Genomic DNA, 7,814 nt, shown 5'->3' with positions numbered 1-7,814 from the left:
GCTCCCGTAAAGATTTACAGCCTCGGAAACCCTGTTCAGGGTCGCTATGGATGGAAACAGACTCGACGGCACTTAACAACAACAACAAGAGGGTAGACACATGTTAACATGGGTGACAGGGCAGGTATTGTTGTTGTTACATGCCATCGAGTCGATTCTGACCCATAGTGACCCTGTATAGGGTTTCCAAGGAGCAGCTGGTAAGCTTGAACCACCAACCTTGCAGTTCAAATGACTTTGCAGTCTGATGCATTAGCCCACAGCACCACAGCAGGACTCCTGACAGGGTAGGTAATATACAGAAATAGAGAGGTAAGCAGAGGAAAGATGATGGTAGTAGCAGACACAAGGAAGAATGCAATAGTAAAAGTCAATAGAGGTAAATGCTGTTAACTGTTGGTGCATGCAGGGGATTACAAGCATGTATTGAAGCAAAGAATATGGTTTGTTGCATCTAAAACTGATAATCTGCTCTGTAAACCATCACTCAATCCACAATAAAAAGTTTTGGGGGAAAAAAACACCCACGAATGCTTTTTGTGTTTTCAAACAAACTTCAAGGGTGCCACCATCTTGGTCTCAGATTTTAAACAAAGGAATGACAAAATCACTCTGGGGACTTCAGGTGAAGCCATAGAGCAATTGGAAAGCTGTCACAGGAACTCAGGTGAGACACAGTGAGGACCTGAGAGGAAAAGAAAGGGCGGAAGGAACTTTGGAATGTTGTGGAACCAATTTCACAGCCCAGGAAAGCCATGGGACTGGAGCTCAAAGGGTGTCTTCGAGCCATGAGGTCACACATTGGAGACTTACAGGCTGAGTTGGGCTACATATGTTTTATTTGGCTCATAAAGCAGATTCAACTAATTTTAAAGTGTTGCCAACATTAAGAAGTCAGGGGATCACATATAAAAGTTCAAATTTCCAGATATTTTTTCAAATGTCGCATGATCTAGCATTTTGCTTTCCCAAATTTAAACAATTGTCAGGCACAAAGGTACAATAGTTCCCATTGGACAAAGCTGACTTGTTCTCCACTTTTCCTCAGTTCCCACTCAAATCATTTCACTCATCTACCAGGAATCCTAGTGTGGCGCTGTGGGTTAATGTGCCAGACTACAAAGCTATTCAAACTACAAGGTCAGCGATTCAAACTCACCAGCTGCTCTTTGGAAACCCTATACAGGGTCATTATTGGCCGGAATCGACTCGACGGCACTTGATAACAACAACAACCGGTGGCACAAATGGTTAAGTGCTCAATTATTAGATAAACAGCGATACCTTGAAAGACAGCTAGAAAGTTCACAGCCTCGAAAACCCTATGGTTTCCTACTCTGCACACATGGAGTCACCATGAGCTGGAATCCACTCAATGGCAACTAACAACAACAACTAGCTCTCCTGGCCCCTGTAAGTGGGGGACATCCTTCACTAGAGCTGGTCCAATCAAGTGAGACGATGACCAAGAGACAGACAGAGCACAGGAGAGTGATGACTGTAAGTACAGATTAATTCAATGGGGGAAGGTTCATGCTGAGATGGCAGAATGTACATACCTTTGAGGAAAAGAGATAAAGATATCAATTCATGTTCTCAGCATGAAAACGTTTCTGGAGAAGAGATCCTTCAGAGAGTCACCTTTTGGGGTTAAACAGGACTGGATTTCCTGCAGTAGTCTTTGATGGAGATGCTAGATGAAGAAATGAGAGAAGCTGTGATGATCACCCATTCTCTGTGTGCCGGGGATTTGTGCTTTCCAAAGCTCCTTCACACTCACTGGTTCCTTTAACCCTTTGATGCAAGGCAAATGGTACTCCCATGCCTATTTCGTAGATGAGGTAGCCGGTTTAAGGAATTTAATATGCCTGTATTGGTCTTTTACATTAAGTGGAGGAACCTTGATGATGCTGGACTGCTAACCAAAATGGGGTTACAAACCCACTCAGTAGCACCAAGAAGTTTGGCGATCTACTCCTATAAAGATTGCCGTGTACACAACTCGAAGAAGCCGTTCTACTCTGTCATATGAGGTTGCTGTGAGTTGAAATCAACTCAGTGGTACTTACCATAGTAAGTGACAGAGTATTCAATTTATAGCTATGTAGGGAATTCAATGCATATACCAGCAGAGTGCAATCAAGTGTACTACAAGTTTGTACATAGGACTATAAACTGTAGTCAGAAATGGGGGTCATTTCTCCTTGTGGAAAGGAACCAGAAGTTTTCTCAGGCCTTGGGAATGTACTTGACTCACTGGGTGGTATGCATTCATTCACTCATTGGTGGTGGTCAGGTGCCATTCATAGAGACCCTGTGTAGGGTTTCCCAGGCTGTAAATCTTTACAGGAAGCAGAGAGCCTCCTCTTTCTTCTGCAGAGTGACTGGTAGATTCAAACTACTGACCTTTTGCTTAGCAACCCAGCTCATAATCCACTGTGCTACCAGGCTCATTTCACTCATTGCTAGGTGCTGTCAAGTCCATTCTAACTTCATGGACAACAGAAGGGAATGCTGCCCAGGCCTATGTTTGCGCCTATCGTTGCTGTCACGGTGTCATGGTTCTAGGTCCTAGGAAATATCAGTGAGCAAAGCAGAGGGAGCATCTGCTCTTATATTGCTCACATTCTTGTGAAATGGCTGTAAGAGTGACTCATCTGGCTTTAGGTGGAATACTTTTGTGAAAGTTGTTGTCCTCATCTAATGGAGTATTTATTACTAGGTCCCCTGCAGCAGTACTGATTGCAGTAAAGATATCCACATGATACCTATGTAGGCTCAGCTGAGCTACACAGGAGAAGTAAACCAAACAGCTACAAACCCAGCACTAAGTTAAGTGACCGCATTTCCTGGAGCTTCCCCTCTGGAAGTATGGAAAAGCCTGCTTGCTGTAGAAATCTTACATGCAGGAATGATCCCCATAACAAGAGGTTAGCCAGACAGTCACAGGCTGCCCTGGAAACCGAGTAGAACAGCCCATTGCTATTCCAGGTGAGATTTTGACTCTGGCTAGACTAAATTGCTCCCACCAAGATAAGGGACAGAGATCAGATGTTTTCCACAAGAAGAGTGTTTATGAGTAATGCAGGCAGAAGAGGAACAGCAACAGCGTCTACCAAAGAAAAACGTGAGGAAGGGCAGGGAGAGATGGGAAGAAGGACAGAGAATGGAGGGAAGAAGAGAGACGGAAAAAAGACTTTTTTACCTATCACCCTTCACCCATAGTTTGGAGTAAATCTGTGTACCAATGTCTAGGGCAAGACCACTGGTGGGGAGGTGGGAGAAGAGGCCAGTCAGTCCTCTGCTTGTCTTCTGGAATCTTGCTACAGCCTACTTTAATTTCCTTTTATAAAACAGAGTGCTGATAGAAACTGGGCCTTTTCTAATTCTAGTTTCCTTTAACAGAATGTAGTTTTTTCAGGAGAAAGAGGAGTGTTTATTCTTACATTAGGGATGGTTGCTAGAAATAATAACTATTGGCTTCGAAGGACAAAGAGATAAAGTTGGGAGCTGTGGTCACTTGAAAGAAACATTTCTTCATTCGAGAGAGCCGCAAAGTAAACACAGTGCTCCTATAAACATGGTCTTTTTGTATCCCCTCTTAAACATTTTGCAAAATGTCTTTAAAAATTAACACGCTATTGCATTGGGGAAAAAAAAAGCCCCATGTCAATTTTTAAAGACATTTTGCAAAATAAATAAAGAGTGCACCAAATACATGGAGCTCCTTAAAGCATAGTGAAGACTCAAGAGTCAGAAGAGGGGCTATGGTGAAGATTCATGACTGATGGTTGGGGTTAATGACACGCCTAATGATTCAATAGGGCTGTATGCCTTTGAGTTTTATTCTGTATTGTATAAGAATATTAAGTGCCTTTGAGTTTTATTCTGTATTGTATAAGAATAGTAAGTGTCTTTACAACAATAAATACGCTCGACTGCCATGGTAAAGAATTTTCTCTCTTTCACTTTTTAAAAACTCATAGTGACCCTGTATAGGGTTTCTGAGGAGCGGCTAGTGGATTTGAATCGCTGACCTTTCAGTTAGCAACCCAGTGCTTATCCTACAGCATCACACTGTTGTTGTTGTTGTTGTTGTTGTTAGTAAGTGCCATTGAGTCGGTTCTGAACCTGTACAGGGTTTCCAAGGAGCGACTGGTGAGCTTGAACTGCTGACCTTGCAGTTCATACCGACTTTGCAGTCCAGCGTTTTAACCCACAGCGCCACACCAGGACTCCTTTAAAATCCTATAAATGGCCAGGCAAGTTCACTGTCTATGCCTGTAAAAGGAACCTTTGTAAAGCCAACAAGGTTTCATCTTAGACGCTGCACTTCACTCCTGAAGAAGTTTAACCGAGGCATAATCTGGAACAGGGTTTTTCTGAGCATTTCATGCTGACTGCCTACTACTGAAGAGAGGACTCCATGGGTGGCACAAATGATGAAGTCCTGGACTATTAGGCACAGGCTGATGGTTCACACTTACTTAGAGGCACCTCAGAAGACAGGCTTGGCGCTGCATTGATGGCAATGGCAGCTAGTAACAACAATACCATCAAAGAAAAATGACAGCATAATCAGAGACTTTGTTACTCTCTCATCTTTCATCCCCAAAAGGCATGCCGTTTTCTATTGTCATCTATATCAGGAGCCCTGGTGGAGCCTGGCTGCTAAACAAAAGGCCGGCAGTTCAAATCTATCAGCTGCTCCCTGAAAGAAAGATGTAGCAATTGGCTCTCATAAAGATTTACAGCCTAGGAAACCCTATTGTGGCAATTCTGCTCTGTTCCCCAGGGTCACTATGAGTTGGAATTGGCTTGATGGCTATGGATTTTTGTTTTTAAGTTTTTATTGTGAATTGTGTGATGGTTTACATGGGAGAACATCAGCTTTACATTCATCCTATAGTATTTCATTTCATTGCAATGATTACAATCCCCTCCATGCATCATCATTCAACAGCACTTGCTTCTATTCCCTCTGTTTTTTTGTGGTTTTTTTTTGGGGGGGGGGTACACCAAAGCACTCAATAATATATAATCATTCAAACAACTAAAGGGTACATCCCACCAGCCTGTCCCCCGGCTGCCAGCACAGCCCCTCTCTCTCCCTGAGTCCAGGGTCCCCAGCTGCTCCATCTCTCCAGGTCATCATCTCTGCCTCCATCTCTGGTGTCACTGCTTCTCTGGGTAGGGTCCCAAACTCCACTCTTCTCCCTTGATGGTCCCAGGGTCCTCCACTCCTAGACTGCAAGATCAACCACTCCCCTTCTTTTGTTACTAAACATCTGCCTTTACATTTGCAACATTCACAATCAGTCCTGGTAGCAATTATTTACTACTGAACCACAAAAGTCTTATCCCCATTGTCTTTCACCAGCCCTGTCCAGACAGTTGGAAACCACTCAGTGGAGATTCTACCTTCCCCCAAACCCTCTGAAACTAGGCTCTCTCTTGAAAGCTTGTAAGCAAGTCACTTGGTGCCTTTCTAGCCTCCCCATTTTGGGTAGCCAATATCTAAGTTGCCCATTTCTGTCAACCCTGTGTACCGATGGGGTGGGAATGATCCTCGCTGTAAAGATTTGTGTCCTTTTTTGAGCTACTACATCCATAAGTATAGGTCAAGTTCATCAAATTGTAGCAGGTTACTCTTTTTTTCTTTTCTGCTGTGCATAAAGTCACTATGAGTCGGTACCGACTCGATGGCACCTAACAACAACTCTTTCTTTTTCCCTCTTCTTTCTTTCTCTAGTCGAGAGTTCTGATCATCCAGCCATCAAAACCAGGCCAAGTGGGTACTATCTGCAAATATGGGTGTTCTTGTGCATCTCCCCTCACTTCACATCTGCTGGATGCTTCACCCTAATGGTTATGGATTTTATATAAGCTTTATTATGATGTAGAATTGCCATTGTTGTTGTTATTATTAAGAACCTTGGAGTAAGTGTTTAATATATAGTGTTTCCAAGAACTGGCTGATGGATTTGAATTGCTGACCTTGAGGTTAGCAGTCTAGTGCTTACTTAGCCTAAAGCCTAAATCAGTACTTCTCAAACTTTGCTGCTTTCTCAGATCACCAGGGAATGCTGTTGAGAAGTCAGTTCTGATTCGGTGGCTCTGGAGGGAAGACTGGCTGCTGCTCATGTGTGTACCAGACTCTGAGCAACAGCGGCCCTGCCAGCTTTCTAATGTGGCCTCATTCTCAAAGGTGCTGCCTCCCTGGCTGACTCGGTTCTCTAGTGCTGCTATCACAGAAATACCACAAGGGGGTAGCTTCAGTAAACAGAAATTTATTTTCTCATACTTTAGGAAACCAGAAGTCTGAATTCTGGGCACCATTTCTAGAGGAAGCCTTTGTCTCTCTGGATACTCTGTGGGAGGTCCTTATTCATCAGTTCCTTAGTGACCTTCATGTGGTATGGCATCTCTCTTACCCCATCTCTGCTGTATGCCTAACCTGTGCTCCTATATCTCAAGAGATATTGATTTAAAGCAAACCCAGCATTAATACTGCCTAATTATGATAACAAAGACAACTCAGCCCCAAATGGGATTATAACCTCAGCTACTGGAGTCTTGGTGTGGCACTGTAGGATCAGCACTGGATTGTTCATTTCAAGGTCAGCAATTCAAACCCACCAGCAGCTCCTCTTGGAAACCCTACATAAATAACAATGTTGTTCTTAAGTACTGTTGAGTTGGTTCCGATTCATAGCTACCCTGTGTAGGGTTTCCAAGGAGCAGCTGGTGAGCTTGAACTGCTGATCTTGCTATTCAAACCAACCTTGCAGTCCAGCGCATTAACCCTCAGTGCCATACCAGTACTCCAACCACAACACTGGGGTTAGTATTTAGAATGCATATTTGTGGGTCCACAATTCAATCTGTAGCAATGGTCTTTCATTTTTTTAAAAATGTGACAAATGTATTCTATACACTGTGCTTAAAAATTCTGGAAAATTCTGCACCCAGATCTTCCTAATTTCCCCATGTCTCACCCCTCCTGTTGCTTCTGCTCAAATGTCACCTCCTCAGAAACATCTTCTCTGGTCACCCAGTCTAAAGCAGTGCACTTTCCACATTCCTTTTTATACACCCCTGTGTTTTATTGCCTTCAGAGTTCCTATTATTATCTGGAATTATCTTGTCTATGTATATGATTATTGTTTATTGATTGCCTATCTTCCATAAGCACAGAGATTCAATCTGCCTTCTTCCCCATCCCACTGGGTGCTGCACTCAGTGACTAACTCAAAGGTTGGAGGTTTGAGTCCACTCAGAGGTGCTTTGTTTCCAACAAATCAGCCATTAAAAAAAACCTGTAGAGCACAGTTCTACTCTAGCACAATGGGGTCACTATGTTTTGTTGTTAGGTGCCATCGAGTTGGTACCCACTCATAGCAACCAATTCTATGCACAACAGAACCAAACACTGCCTGGTCCTGGGCCAACCTCACAATCATTGCTATGCTTTTCAAATTATAAATATCATTATAATACATGTTCATGGTAGACAATTTGAGAAAATAAGAAAACATATGCTACATTAAATTATGGTTTTCATTTTTTGTGTGTTTCCTTTTAGAATACTTTCAATATTTAAAATGCATAAATCTTACAGAATAGATGTGTAGTGATATACTTTCATGTCCTGCTCTTATTTTATTTACCATTCATTACAGGATGAACATATTCTCATGGCCACAAAGTGTCTTTTAGAACATGGCTTTAAAAGTTGTTTAATATTCCATTATATGCATGGAAATACATAATTTATTTCCTTTATTTTTTTCTCTCTTGTCCAGAAAAGCACT

The sequence above is a fragment of the Chrysochloris asiatica genome, unplaced genomic scaffold (assembly GCF_000296735.1).
Source record: "Chrysochloris asiatica unplaced genomic scaffold, ChrAsi1.0 scaffold00251, whole genome shotgun sequence".
Classification (NCBI taxonomy): Eukaryota; Metazoa; Chordata; class Mammalia; order Afrosoricida; family Chrysochloridae; genus Chrysochloris; species Chrysochloris asiatica.
Note: the sequence above shows the minus strand (reverse complement) of the source record.